The following is a 17,034-nucleotide window of genomic DNA, read 5'->3' on the forward strand; positions in this document are numbered from 1 at the left end:
GTATCTGTACTGATTCTTTCTTTATATCTCCTCAAATGTTGTGCAGAGGTTAACTCAAAAAGTCCTTCGCCTATCACATTCAAACTCATACCATGTATGTATCATGTCATAAGGACGACAGATCTAATGCATCATTGTGATCAGTCAACCGTGACGTCATTATGACGTCATTATCTAAAATCACGTTTACATATATATCTCATTAACGGAATGGAATTTGTCAATGAAATTTATATATCATATAGTTCAAGTCAAGTTCTATTGATATATTTCATAAAATGTACTCACGTTCATATTAAACGAGCGCGTACGCGCGCGTTGAAATTTTAACATGCTCCAATCAACCTCAAAATTGTTTTGCACACGTTTCAGGTCATTTAAAGTATTTCAAAAAAAAATTGACGGACGCGCACGTGCGCGCACATATACGCACGCACAGCTCATATACAATGAAAATTTCCCGTTTTTTTACGCGGATCCAATGTATGAAATGTCAAGGAATATTTCTACCAAGTTTCAAGTCAATCCGACTCAATATGACGTCATACGGGCCCGTCAAAGTTGAAATTCCGCGCGCGCGTCAATGGCGATATACAGTGCAACTATGCCAAAAAACCACCAATTTTAAATCCGATTTTACTCGTCAGGATGGACGATGACCCCCCATTTACTTTACTAATTTTGAAAGCTGATGAGTTGTACATGTCATTTCATGGGATGGCTATGCTGGCAAAATGATTAACAGATGTCAAATTTCTTAATAAAGTAAAAAAAGTAAATTTTCAAAATGACGTCATCAAATTTCAAGTTTACTCGAGCGTATCTCACTTATCCTTGGCCAATTTTCACCCAGATTTCAGTATGCTGTAGTTTATTAAATGCTCTATCAGTTACGTAATAAAACAATTTTGATTAAATGACAGCATGACCTCATAAAAATGGATTGAAAGTAACCTTGTCAAATTTGACCAGTTTACGTGTTATCTCTATGGGAGTGCAGTTTTTCTGGAAATGAAAATTGACATGACTATTTCTATCGAGCACTAGCTGACTTATGCTTCGGTGAATTTCTCCCAGATTTCAATATGTTGTAGCTGAGACTTTGGGCTATCATAAGTGTGCCGTTTGTTTTTTCATACCATGTCGGGATCACGTCAATAAACTTGGTTGAAATTAAAGCTTATCTTCGATGTATTGAAATATCTCTTTCTTTCTGCAACTTTCTTTGCAATAACTCAAGAAAAGCATACTCTATCAACACCATATTTTGCACATGCTTAGTTCATGTCACGTACGTTATTTCATAAAATAACAACTACTTGATCAGACGCCATCTTGGGTATGTAAATTAGGGTCAAAGGTCATAAATGTTTCATCCTGTATCTTGGTGAATACCGGTCCTATATTTCCCATATTTTGCACACGCAAAGACCATGTTACAAGAATCATTTCACAAAATAACAACTTTTTACTCAGATGCCATCTTGTCTGTGCAAATTGAGGTCAAAGGTCATATGTACTTCTTTTTGTATCTTCGTTATGACGTGTTATCTCTATGGGAGGGAATTTTTTTAAATGTGAAAATTGACATGATTGTCTTTATCGAGCACTAGCTCACTTACCCTTCGGTGAATTTCTCCCAGATTTTAATATGTTGTAGCTGAGACTTTACGCTACCAAAACTGTGCCCTTCGTTTTTTCATACGTTGTCGGCATCACGATAAAAAAACTTGGTCGAAATTAAAGCTTATCTTCTATGTATTGAGATATTTCTTTCTTTCTGCAACTTCCTTTGCAATAACTCAAGAAAAACACGCCCTATCACCCCACATGTTTAGTTCATGTCACGTACATTATTTAATGAGATAACAACTACTAGATCGGACATCTTGGATATGTAAAATTAGGGTCAAAGGTCATAAATGTTTCATCTTGTATCTTGGTGAATACCTGTCCTTATATCTTTCCCATATTTTTCACACGTATAGACGATGTCGCGAGAATCATTTCACAAAATAACCACTATTTCATCAGATGCAATCTTGGGAGTGCAAAGGTGGGTCAAAAGTCATATGTACTTGTTGCTGTTTCTTTGTTATAGTGTATGCAGAATTTGGTACCAAACATGGCAGATATGACTCCCTTTGCTAAATGAGAATGCAAATATCACACGGCCAATGTCTATAAACACAGATGGAACTTGTATGGTCATGCCTATTGCAATCAGGACTCGAATCATTGATTAAAAAAAATCGGATCACCTTAATTTGTCAGTGATGACAAATTACAATCTCTAGTTAGGTGATCCGAGTATCCTCTCGGATCACCTATTGTATCTGTACTGAATCTTTCTTCTTTATTTCTTTCTCCTCAAATGTTGTGCAGCGATTAACTCAAAAAGTCATTCACCTATGACTTTTAAACTTATACCATATATGTATCACGTCATAAGAACGACAGATCTAATGTATCATTGTGATCAGTCAACCATGACGTCACTATGACGTCATTATCTGAAATCACGTTCACATTCGTATCTCATTAATGAAATGGAATTTCTCAATGAAATTTACATATTATATAGTTCAAGTCAAGTTCTATCGATATATTTAATAAAATTTCATCGCGACCCTGGTAAACGAGCGCGTACGCCCGCGTTGAAATTTTAATATGCTCCAATCGAGCTCAAAATTGTTTTGCACACGTTTCAGGTCATTTGGAGTATTTCAGAAAAAATCGACGGACGCGTACGCGCGCGCGCATATACGCACGCAAAGCTCATATGCGATGAAAATATCCCGTTTTTTTACACGGATCGGATGTCTAAAATGTCAAGGAATATTTCTACCAAGTTTCAAGTCAATCCGACTCAATATGACGTCATACGGGCCCGTCAAAGTTGAAATTCCGCGCGCGCGTCAATGGCGATATACAGTGCAACTATACCAAAAAAACGCTAATTTCAAATCCGATTTTACTCGTCAGGATGGACGGTGACCCCCCATTTTCTTTACATATTTTGAAAGCTGATGAGTTGTACATGTCGTTTCATGGGTTGGCGATGCTGGCAAAATGATTAAAAGATATCAAATTTCTTAATAAAATAAAAAATGTAAATTTTCAAAATGACGTCATCAAATTTCAAGTTCATTCGAGCGCATCTCACTAATCCTTTGCCAATTTTCACCCAGATTTCAGTATTTTGTAGCTTATTTAACGCTTTTTCAGAAATATTTAACACAATTTTGATTGGATGACGGTTTCACCTCGTAAAAAGGGATTAAATGTAATCTTGTCAAATTTGACCAGTTTACGTGTTATCTCTATGGGAGTGCAGTTTTTCTGGAAATGAAAATTGACATGACTATCTTTATCGAGCACTAGCTCACTTATGCTTCGGTGAATTTCTCCCAGATTTAAGTATGTTGTAGCTGAGACTTTTTGCTATCGTGAATGTGCCCTTCATTTCTTCATACGATGTCGGAATCACGTCGAAAAACTTGGTTGAAATTAAAGCTTATCTTCGATGTATTGAGATATTTCTTTCTTTCTGCAACTTTCTTTGCAATAACTCAAGAAAAACAGCCCCTATCACCCCCATATTTTGCACATGTTTAGTTCATGTCATGTACATTATTTCATAAAATAACAACTACTTGATCTGACACCATCTTGGGTATGTAAATTAGGGTCAAAGGTCATAAATGTTTCATCCTGTATCTTTGTGAATACATGTCCTATCTTTTCCATATTTTTCACACGCAAAAACCATCTTACATGCATCATTTCACAAAATAATCACTTTTTGCTCAGATGCCATCTTGTCTGTGCAAATTGGGGTCAAAGATCATATGTACTTCTTTCTGTATCTTCGTTATGACGTGTTATCTCTATGGGAGGGAATTTTTTTAAATGTGAAAATTGACATGATTGTCTTCATCGAGCACTAGCTCACTTACCCTTCGGTGAATTTCGCCCAGATTTTAATATGTTGTAGCTTAGACTTTGCGCTATCGCTTTAAAGCCCTTCGTTTTTTTCATATGGTGTCGGGATCACGTCAAAAAACTTGGTTGAAATTTAAGCTTATCTTCGATGTATTGAGATATTTCTTTCTTTCTGCAACTTTCTTTGCAATAACTCAAGAAAAACAGCCCCTATTACCCCCATATTTTGCACATCTTTTGGTTCATGTCACGTACATTATTTCATAAAATAACAACTACTTGATCGGACACCATCTTGGGTATGTAAATTAGGGTTAAAGGTCATAAATGTTGCATCCTGTAGCTTGGTGAATACCTGTCCTATCTTTCCCATATTTTGCACACTTGTAGACGATATCGGAACAATCATTTCACAAAATAACCACTTTTTCCTCAGATGCCATCTTGGGAGTGTAAAGGTGGGTCAAAGGTCATATGTATTTGTTGCTGTATCTTCGTTATTCAGTGTATACAGAATTTGGTACCAAAGATGGCAGATATGACTCCCTTTTGTAAATGAGAATCCAAACATCACACGGCCAATGTCTCTAAACACAGATGAAACTTGTATGGTCATGCCTATTGCGATCAGGAATCGAATCATTGATTAAAAAAAATCGGATCACCTTAATTTGTCAGTGATGACAAATTACAATCTCTAGTTAGGTGATCCGAGTATCCTTCGGATCACCTTCTGTATCTGTACGGATTCTTTCTTCTTCTTTGTTTCTTTATTTCTCCGCAAAAGTTGTGCAGAGGTTAGCTCAGAAAGTCCGCTGCCTATCAATTTCAAAATTATACCATGTATGCATCATGTCCCAAAGACGAAAAATCTAATGTATCATTGTGATCAGTCGACCGTGACGTCACTATGACGTCATTATATGAAAACACATTCTCAATCATATCTCATTAATGGAATGAAATTTTTCAATGAAATTTACGTCACATATATTTCAAATTATGCGCATTCTACTCATGTTCTCAAAATTCATATTTTCTATTAAAACGTGCGCGTACGCGCGCGTTGAAATATTTGTATGCTCCAATCGAGCTCAAAATTTTTTTGCACACGTTTCAGACCATTTAGAGCATTTTTTAAAAAATTGAAAAAATCGGACGGACGCGTACGCGCGCGCGCATATACGCACGCACAGCTCATGTGCAATTGAAATTTCCAGTTTTTTCACTTTGATCGGATGTCTGAAATGTTAAGGAATATTTATACCAAGTTTCAAATCAATGCGACCCAATATGACGTCATACGGGCCCGTCAAAGTTGAAATTCTGCGCGCGCGTCAATGGCGATATACAGTGCAACTATGCCAAAAAACTGCTAATTTTAAATTCGATTTTACTCGTCAGGATGGACGGTGACCCCCCATTTTCTTTACATATTTTAAAACCTGATGAGTTGTACATGTCATTTCATGGGGTGGCAATGCTGACAAAATGATTAAAAGATAGCAAATTTCTTAATAAAGTAAAAAAAGTAAATTTTCAAAATGACGTCATCAAATTTCAAGTTCATTTGAGCGTATCTCACTAGTCCTTTGTCAATTTTCACCCAGATTTCAGTATGATGTAGCTTATTTAATGTTCTTTCAAACATAAAATAACAAAATTTTGATTGAATAACGGTATCACCTCGTAAAAATGGATTGAAAGTAACCTTGTCAAATTTGACCAGTTTACGTGTTATCTCTATGGGAGTGCAGTTTTTCTGGAAATGAAAATTGACATGACTATCTTTATCGAGCACTAGCTCACTTACCCTTCGGTAAATTTCTCCCAGATTTTGATATGTTGTAGCTGAGACTTTACGCTACCGTAAGTGTGCCCTTCGTTTTTTCATGCGATGTCGGGATCACGTCAAAAATTTTGGTTGAAATTCAGGCTTATCTTCGATGTATTGAGATAGTTCTTTCTTTCTGCAACTTTCTTTGCAATAACTCAAGAAAAACACGCCCTATCACTTTTATATTTCGCACATGTTTAGTTCATGTCACGTACATTATTTCATAAAATAACAACTACTTGATCGGACACCATCTTGGGTATGTAAATTAGGGTCAAAGGTCATAAGTGTTTCATCCTGTATCTTAGTGAATACATGTCTTATCTTTCCCATATTTTGCAAACGCAAAGACCATGTTACAAGGATCATTTCACAAAATAACCACTTTTTACTCAGATGCCATCTTGTCTGTGCAAATTGAGGTCAAAGGTCATATGTACTTCTTTTTGTATCTTCGTTATGACGTGTTATCTCTATGGGAGGGAATTTTTTTAAATGTGAAAATTGACATGATTGTCTTTATCGAGCACTAGCTCACTTACCCTTCGGTGAATTTCTCCCAGATTTTAATATGTTGTAGCTGAGACTTTGCGCTATCGTTAAATTTCATTTTGTTTTTTCATACGATGTCGGGATCACGATAAAAAACTTGGTTGAAATTAAAGCTTATCTTCTATGTATTGAGATATTTCTTTCTTTCTGCAACTTTCTTTGCAATAACTCAAGAAAAACACGCCCTGTCACCCCCATATTCTGCACATGTTTAGTTCATGTCACGTACATTATTTCATAAAATAACAACTACTTGATCGGACAACATCTTGGGTATGTAAATTAGGGTCAAAGGTCATAAATGTTTCATCTTGTATCTTGGCGAATACCTGTCCTATCTTTCCCATATTTTGCACACGTATAGACGATGTCGCAAGAATCATTTCACAAAATAACCACTTTTTCCTCAGATGCCATCTTGGGAGTGTAAAGGTGGATCAAAGGTCGTATGTATTTGTTGTTGTATCTTCGTTATCTAGTGTATACGGAATTTGGTACCAAAGATGGCAGATATGACTCCCTTTTCTAAACGAGAATTCAAACATCACACGGCCAACGTTTTTAACAACAGACGAAACCTGTATGGTCATGCCTATTGCGATCAGGACTCGAATCATTGATGAAAAAAAAAATCGGATCACCTTAATTTGTCAGTAATGACAAATTACAATCTCTAGTTAGGTGATCCGAGTATCCTCTCGGATCACCTTCTGTATCTGTACGGATTCTTTGTTAGGTGATCCGAGTATCCTCTCGGATCACCTTCTGTATCTGTACGGATTCTTTGTTTTTCTTCTTCTTTATTTCTCCTCAAAAGTTGTGTATCGATTAGCTCAGAAAGTGCTCCTCCTATCAATCTCAAAATTATACCATATATGTATCGTCTCCCAAAGACGGCAATCGAACTAAAATCAAAGTGATCAGTCGACCATGACGTCACTATGACGTCATTATATGAAAACACATTCTCAATCATATCTCATTAATGGAATGGAATTTTTAAATGAAATTTACGTCACATATATTTCAAGTGATTCGCATTCTACTCATATTCTCAAAATTCATATTTTATCTTAAAACGTGCGCGTACGCGCGCGTTGAAATATTTGTATGCTCCAATCGAGCTCAAAATTTTTTTGCACACGTTTCAGACCATTTAGGGCATTTTTTGAAAAATTGAAAAAATTGGACGGACGCGTACGCGCGCGCTCATATACGCACGCACAGCTCATATGCAATAGAAATTTCCCGTTTTTTCACACTTATCGGCTGCCTGAAATGTCAAGGAATATTTCTACCAAGTTTCAAGTCAATCCGACTCAATATGAGGTCATACGGGCCCATCAAAGTTGAAATTCCGCGCGCGCGTCAATGGCGATATACAGTACAACTATGCCCAAAAACCGCCAATTTTAAATCCGATTTTACTCGTCAGGATGGACGGTGACCCTCCATTTTCTGTACATATTTTGAAAGCTGATGAGTTGTTCATGTCATTTCATGGGGTGGCAATGCTGACAAAATGATTAAAAGATATCAAATTTCTTAATAAAGTAAAAAAAGTAAATTTTCAAAATGACGTCATCAAATTTCAAGTTCATTCGAGCGTATCTCACTAGTCCTTTGTCAATTTTCACCCAGATTTCAGTATGATGTAGCTTATTTAATGTTCTTTCAAACATAAATTTACAATATTTTGATTGGATAATGGTATCACCTCGTAAAAATGGATTAAAAGTAATCTTGTCAAATTTGACCAGTTTACGTGTTATCTCTATGGGAGTGCAGTTTTTCTGGAAATGAAAATTGACATGACTATCTTTATCGAGCACTAGCTCAGTTAAGCTTCGGTAAATTTCTCCCAGATTTTAATATGTTGTAGCTGAGACTTTACCCTACCGTAAGTGTGCCCTTTGTTTTTTCATACGATGTCGGAATCACGTCAAAAAATTGGGTTGAAATTCAGGCTTATCTTCGATGTATTGAGATATTTCTTTCTTTCTGCAACTTTCTTTGCAATAACTCAAGAAAAACGGCCTCTATCACTTCTATATTTTGCACATGTTTAGTTCATGTCACGTACATTATTTCATAAAATAACAACTACTTGATCGGACACCATCTTGGGTATGTAAAGTAGGGTCAAAGGTCATACGTGTTTCACCCTGTATCTTAGTGAATACATGTCCTATCTTTCCCATATTTTGCACACGCAAAGACCATGTTACAAGGATCATTTCACAAAATAGCCACTTTTTACTCAGATGCCATCTTGTCGTTGCAAATTGAGGTCAAAGGTCATATGTACTTCTTTTTGTATCTTCGTTATGACGTGTTATCTCTATGGGAGGGAATTTTCTTTAATGTGAAAATTGACATGATTGTCTTTATCGAGCACTAGCTCACTTACCCTTCGGTGAATTTCTCCCAGATTTTAATATGTTGTAGCTGAGACTTTGCGCTATCGTTTCATTTTCCTTTGTTTTTTTCATACGATGTCGGGATTACGATAAAAAATTGGTTGAAATTAAAGCTTATCTTCTATGTATTGAGATATTTCTTTCTTTCTGCAACTCTCTTTGCAATAACTCAAGAAAAACACGCCTTATCACCCCCATATTTTGCACATGTTTAGTTCATGTCTCGTACATTATTTCATAAAATAACAACTACTAGATCAGACAACATCTTGGGTATGTAAATTAGGGTCAAAGGTCATAAATGTTTCATCTTGTATCTTAGTGAATACCTGTCCTATCTTTCCCATATTTTCCACACGTATAGACGATGTCGCGAGAATCATTTCACAAAATAACCACTATTTCATCAGATGCAATCTTGGGAGTGCAAAGGTGGGTCAAAGGTCATATGTATTCATTGCTGTATCTTCGTTATTCAGTGTATACAGAATTTGGTACCAAAGATGGCAGATATGACTCCCTTTTCTAAATGAGAATGCAAACATCACACGGCCAATGTCTCTAAACACAGATGAAACTTGTATGGTCATGCCTATTGCGATCAGGACTCGAATCATTGATTAAAAAAAAAAAAAAATCGGATCACCTTAATTTGTCAGTGATGACAAATTACAATCTCTAGTTCTTCTTCTTCTTCTTTCTTTATTTCTGGACAAAAGTTGTGTATCTACGTACTCAGAAAGTACCCAGAGTATCAACTTCAAACTCATACCATATATGTATCATGTCCCAAAGACGACAAATCTATTGTATCATTGTGATTGGTCGATCGTGACGTCACTATGACGTCATTATATGAAAACACATTTTCATTCATATCTCATTAATGGAATAGAATTTTGCAATGAAATTTACGTCACATACATTTCAAATTATGCGCATTCTACTCATATTCTCAAAATTGATATTTTATCTTAAAACGTGCGCGTACGCGCGCGTTGAAATATTTGTATGCTCAAATCGAGCTCAAATTTTTTTTTGCACACGTTTCAGACCATTTGGAGCATTTTTTGAAAAATTGAAAAAATTGGACGGACGCGTACGCGCGCGCACATATTCGCACACACAGCTCATATGCAATGGAAATTTCCCGTTTTGTTAAATTTATCAGATGCCTAAAATGTCAAGGAATATTTCTACCAAGTTTCAAGTCAATCCAACTCAATATGACGTCATACGGGCCCGTCAAAGTTGAAATTCCGCGCGCGCGTCAATGGCGATATACAGTGCAACGATGCCAAAAAAACGCCAATTTTAAATCCGATTTTACTCGTCAGGATGGACGGTAACCTTCCATTTTCTTTACATATTCTGAAAGTTGATGAGTTGGATATGTTATTTCATGGGTTGGCGATGCTGGCAAAATGATTAAAAGATATCAAATTTCTTAATAAAGTAAAAAAAGTAAATTTTCAAAATGACGTCATCAAATTTCAAGTTCACTCGAGCGTATCTCACTTATCCTTTGCCAATTTACACCCAGATTTCATTATGTTGTAGCTTATTAAATGATCTTTCATTAATATAATTACAACATTTTGATTGGAGGACGGCATCACCTCGTAAAAATGGATTGAAAGTAATATTGTCAAATTTGACCAGTTTACGTGTTATCTCTATGGGAGAGCAGTTTTTCTGGCAGTGAAAATTGACATGACTCTCTTTTTCGAGCACTAGCTCACTTATGCTTCGGTAAATTTCTCCCAGATTTTAGTATGTTGTAGCTGAGACTTTGGGCTATCGTAAGTGTGCCCTCCATTTTTTCATACGATGTCGGCATCAATTCGAAAAACTTGGTTGAAAATGGCACGAGGCTTCGATGCAGCGTCATTTTGCTTAATACACAGGGCCTATGGAGAATGAAATAGGTCATTGCGTAGCGCATCCGACTCGTAACCCTAAGGTCCCTGGTTCGAGGCTCACTCCTGCCAATATTTTTTTTTATATTTTTTAAACACTTTTTTTCTTCTTTTTCTTTAGTTAATCTTAATCTCCCTTTCCTTACTTTATCTTTTTCTGATTTTTTTATGCTTCTCCTTCAAATTTCTATAAAATAACATAATTTTTTCTTTATTTTTCTTCTTTCTACTACTTTCTGTGCAATAGATGAACAACAACAATGGCTATCAATCCCATATTTTGCACATGCCTAGTACATGTCACGTACATTATTTCATAAAATAACAACTACTTGATCGGACAACATCTTGGGTATGTAAATTAGGGTCAAAGGTCATAAATGTTTCATCTTGTATCTTGGCGAATTCCTGTCCTATCTTTCCCATATTTTGCACACGTATAGACGATGTCGCAAGAATCATTTCACAAAATAACCACTTTTTCCTCAGATGCCATCTTGGGAGTGTAAAGGTGGGTCAAAGGTCATATGTATTTGTTGTTGTATCTTCGTTATCTAGTGTATACGGAATTTGGTACCAAAGATGGCAGATATGACTCCCTTTTCTAAACGAGAATTCAAACATCACACGGCCAACGTTTTAGCAACAGACGAAACCTGTATGGTCATGCCTATTGCGATCAGGACTCGAATCATTGATGAAAAAAAAAATCGGATCACCTTAATTTGTCAGTAATGACAAATTACAATCTCTAGTCTTCTTCTTCTTCTTCTTTATTTCTTTCTCCTCAAATCTTGTGCAGCGGTTAACTCAAAAAGTCCCCCACCTATCACTTTCAAACTTATACCATGTATGTATCATGTCCTAAGGACGACAGATCTAGTGTATCAATGTGATCAGTTGACCGTGACGTCATTATGACGTCATTATCTGAAATCACGTTTACATCAATATCTCATTAATGGAACGGAATTTTTGAATGAAATTAAGATATCAAATAGTTCAAGTCAAGGTCTATTGATATATTTCATAAAATTTGGTCACGTTCATAGTAAACGAGCGCGTACGCGCGCGTTGAAATTTAAACATGCTCTAATCAACCTCAAAATTGTTTTGCACATGTTTCAGGTCATTTACAGCATTTCAAAAAAAATCGACGGACGCGTACGCGCGCGCGCATATACGCACGCACAGCTCATATGCAATAGAAATTTTCCGTTTTATCGCACGGATCGAATGTCTGAAATGTCAAGGAATATTTCTACCAAGTTTCAAGTCGATCCGACTCAATATGACGTCATACGGGCCAATCAAAGTTTAAATTCCGCGCGCGCGTCAATGGCGATATACAGTGCAACTATGCCAAAAAACCGCCAATTTTAAATCCGATTTTACTCGTCAGGATGGACGGTGACCCCCCATTTTCTTTACATATTTTGAAAGCTGATGAGTTTACATGTCATTTCATGGGGTGGTAATGCTGACAAAATGATCAAAAGATATCAAATTTCTTAATAAAGTAAAAAAAGTGAATTTTCAAAATGACGTCATCAAATTTCAAGTTTATTCGAGCATATCTCACTAGTCCTTTGTCAATTTTCACCCAGATTTCAGTATATTGTAGCTTATTTAATGTTCTTACAAACAGAAAATTACAAAGTTTTGATTGGATAACGGTATCACCTCGTAAAAATGGATTGAAAGTAATCTTGTCAAATTTGACCAGTTTACGTGTTATCTCTACGGGAGTGCAGTTTTTCTGGAAATGAAAATTGACATGACTATCTTTATCGAGCACTAGCTCACTTACCCTTCGGTAAATTTCTCCCAGATTTTAATATGTTGTAGCTGAGACTTTACGCTACCGTAAGTGTGCCCTTCATTTTTTCATACGCTGTCGGGATCACGTCAAAGATTTTGGTTGAAATTCAAGCTTATCTTCGATGTATTGAGATATTTCTTTCTTTCTGCAACTTTCTTTGCAATAACTCAAGAAAAACGGCCTCTATCACTTCCATATTTTGCACATGTTAAGTTCATGTCACGTAAATTATTTCATAAAATAACAACTACTTGATCAGACACCATCTTGGGTATGTAAATTAGGGTCAAAGGTCATAAGTGTTTCATCTTGTATCTTAGTGAATACCTGTACTATATTTCCCATATTTTGCACACGCAAAGACCATGTTACAAGGATCATTTCACAAAATAACCACTTTTTACTCAGATGCCATCTTGTCTGTGCAAATTGAGGTCAAAGGTCATATGTACTTCTTTTTGTATCTTCGTTATGACGTGTTATCTCTATGGGAGGGAATTTTTTTTAATGTGAAAATTGACATGATTGTCTTTATCGAGCACTAGCTCACTTACCCTTCGGTGAATTTCTCCCAGATTTTAATATGTTGTAGCTGAGACTTTACGCTACCAAAACTGTGCCCTTCGTTTTTTCATACGTTGTCGGCATCACGATAAAAAAACTTGGTCGAAATTAAAGCTTATCTTCTATGTATTGAGATATTTCTTTCTTTCTGCAACTTCCTTTGCAATAACTCAAGAAAAACACGCCTAACACCCCACATGTTTAGTTCATGTCACGTACATTATTTAATGAGATAACAACTACTAGATCGGACATCTTGGATATGTAAATTAGGGTCAAAGGTCATAAATGTTTCATCTTGTATCTTGGTGAATACCTGTCCTTATATCTTTCCCATATTTTTCACACGTATAGACGATGTCGCGAGAATCATTTCACAAAATAACCACTATTTCATCAGATGCAATCTTGGGAGTGCAAAGGTGGGTCAAAAGTCATATGTACTTGTTGCTGTTTCTTTGTTATAGTGTATGCAGAATTTGGTACCAAACATGGCAGATATGACTCCCTTTGCTAAATGAGAATGCAAATATCACACGGCCAATGTCTCTAAACACAGATGGAACTTGTATGGTCATGCCTATTGCAATCAGGACTCGAATCATTGATAAAAAAAATCGGATCACCTTAATTTGTCAGTGATGACAAATTACAATCTCTAGTTAGGTGATCCGAGTATCCTCTCGGATCACCTTCTGTATCTGTACGGATTCTTTGTTAGGTGATCCGAGTATCCTCTCGGATCACCTTCTGTATCTGTACGGATTCTTTCTTCTTTTTAGGTGATCCGAGTATCCTTCGGATCACCTTCTGTATCTGTACGGATTCTTTCTTCTTCTTTCTTTCTTTATTTCTCCGCAAAAGTTGTGCAGAGGTTAGCTCAGAAAGTCCGCTGCCTATCAATTTCAAAATTATACCATGTATGCATCATGTCCCAAAGACGACAAATCTAATGTATCATTGTGATCAGTGGACCGTGACGTCACTATGACGTCATTATATGAAAACACATTCTCAATCATATCTCATTAATGGAATGAAATTTTTCAATGAAATTTACGTCACATATATTTCAAATTATGCGCATTCTACTCATGTTCTCAAAATTCACATTTTCTCTTAAAACGTGCGCGTACGCGCGCGTTGAAATATTTGTATGCTCCAATCGAGCTCAAAATTTTTTTGCACACGTTTCAGACCATTTGGAGCATTTTTTGAAAAATTGAAAAAATCGGACGGACGCGTACGCACGCGCGCATATACGCACGCACAGCTCATGTGCAATTGAAATTTCCAGTTTTTTCACTTTGATCGGATGTCTGAAATGTTAAGGAATATTTATACCAAGTTTCAAATCAATCCGACTCAATATGACGTCATACGGGCCCGTCAAAGTTGAAATTCCGCGCGCGCGTCAATGGCGATATACAGTGCAACTATGCCAAAAAACTGCCAATTTTAAATCCGATTTTACTCGTCAGGATGGACGGTGACCCCCCATTTTCTGTACATATTTTGAAAGCTGATGAGTTGTACATGTCATTTCATGGGGTGGCAATGCTGACAAAATGATTAAAAGATATCAAATTTCTTAATAAACTAAAAAAAGTAAATTTTCAAAATGACGTCATCAAATTTCAAGTTCATTCGAGCATATCTCACTAGTCCTTTGTCAATTTTCACCCAGATTTCAGTATGATGTAGCTTATTTAATGTTCTTTCAAACATAAAATTACAATATTTTGATTGGATAACGGTATCACCTCGTAAAAATGGATTAAAAGTAATCTTGTCAAATTTGACCAGTTTACGTGTTATCTCTATGGGAGTGCAGTTTTTCTGGAAATGAAAATTGACATGACTATCTTTATCGAGCACTAGCTCACTTAAGCTTCGGTAAATTTCTCCCAGATTTTAATATGTTGTAGCTGAGACTTTACGCTACCGTAAGTGTGCCCTTTGTTTTTTCATACGATGTCAGAATCACGTCAAAAAATTGGGTTGAAATTCAGGCTTATCTTCGATGTATTGATATATTTCTTTCTTTCTGCAACTTTCTTTGCAATAACTCAAGAAAAACGGCCTCTATCACTTCTATATTTTGCACATGTTTAGTTCATGTCACGTGAATTATTTCATAAAATAACAACTACTTGATCGGACACCATCTTGGGTATGTAAATTAGGGTCAAAGGTCATAAGTGTTTCACCCTGTATCTTAGTGAATACATGTCCTATCTTTCCCATATTTTGCATACGCAAAGACCATGTTACAAGGATCATTTCACAAAATAATCACTTTTTACTCAGATGCCATCTTGTCTGTACAAATTGAGGTCAAAGGTCATATGTACTTCTTTTTGTATCTTCGTTATGACGTGTTATCTCTATGGGAGGGAATTTTCTTTAATGTGAAAATTGACATGATTGTCTTTATCGAGCACTAGCTCACTTACCCTTCGGTGAATTTCTCCCAGATTTTAATATGTTGTAGCTGAGACTTTGCGCTATCGTTTTGTTTCCTTTGTATTTTCATACGATGTCGGGATGACGATAAAAAATTGGTTGAAATTAAAGCTTATCTTCTATGTATTGAGATATTTCTTTCTTTCTGCAACTTTCTTTGCAATAACTCAAGAAAAACACGCCTTATCACCCCCATATTTTGCACATGTTTAGTTCATGTCTCGTACATTATTTCATAAAATAACAACTACTAGATCGGACAACATCTTGGGTATGTAAATTAGGGTCAAAGGTCATAAATGTTTCATCTTGTATCTTAGTGAATACCTGTCCTATCTTTCCCATATTTTTCACACGTATAGACGATGTCGCGAGAATCATTTCACAAAATAACCACTATTTCATCAGATGCAATCTTGGGAGTGCAAAGGTGGGTCAAAGGTCATATGTATTCATTGCTGTATCTTCGTTATTCAGTGTATACATAATTTGGTACCAAAGATGGCAGATATGACTCCCTTTTCTAAATGAGAATGCAAACATCACACGGCCAATGTCTCTAAACAGAGATGAAACTTGTATGGTCATGCCTATTGCGATCAGGACTCGAATCATTGATAAAAAAAATCGGATCACCTTAATTTGTCAGTGATGACAAATTACAATCTCTAGTTTTTCTTTATTTCTCCCCAAAAGTTGTGCAGAGGTTAGCTCAGAAAGTGCTATGCCTATGAAGTTCAAACTTATACCATGTATGCATCATGTCCTAAAGACGACAAATCTAATGTATCATTGTGATCAGTCGACCGTGACGTCACTATGACGTCATTATATGAAAACACATTTTCATTCATATCTCATTAATGGAATAGAATATTTCAATGAAATTTACGTCACATATATTTCAAATTAAGTGGATTCTATTCATATTCTCAAAATTCATTTTTATCTCAAAACGCGCGCGTACGCGCGCGTTGAAATATTTGTATGCTCAAATCGAGCTCAAAATTTTTTTGCACACGTTTCAGACCATTTGGAGCATTTTTGAAAAATTGAAAAAAATTGGACGGACGCGTACGCGCGCGCACATATTCCCATGCACAGCTCATATGCAATAGAAATTTTCAGTTTTTTCACACGGTTCGGATGTCCAAATTGTCAAGGAATATTTCTACCAAGTTTCAAGTCGATTCGACTCAATATGACGTCATACAGGCCCGTCAAAATCAAAATTCCGCGCGTGCGTCAATGGGGATACACAGTGCAACTATGCCAAAAAACCGCCAATTTTAAATCGGATTTTACTCGTCAGGATGGACGGTGACCTCCCATTTTTTTGACATATTCTGAAAGCTGATGAGTTGTACATGTCATGTCATGGGTTGGCAATGTTGACAAAATGATTAAAAGATATCAAATTTCTTAATAAAGTAAAAAAAGTAAATTTTCAAAATGACGTCATCAAATTTCAAGTTTACTCGAGCGTATCTCACTTATCCTTTGCCAATT

The sequence above is a fragment of the Diadema antillarum genome, unplaced genomic scaffold (assembly GCF_040938485.1).
Source record: "Diadema antillarum isolate AM-2024a unplaced genomic scaffold, OU_Dant_1.0 scf00000196, whole genome shotgun sequence".
Taxonomy (NCBI): Eukaryota; Metazoa; Echinodermata; class Echinoidea; order Diadematoida; family Diadematidae; genus Diadema; species Diadema antillarum.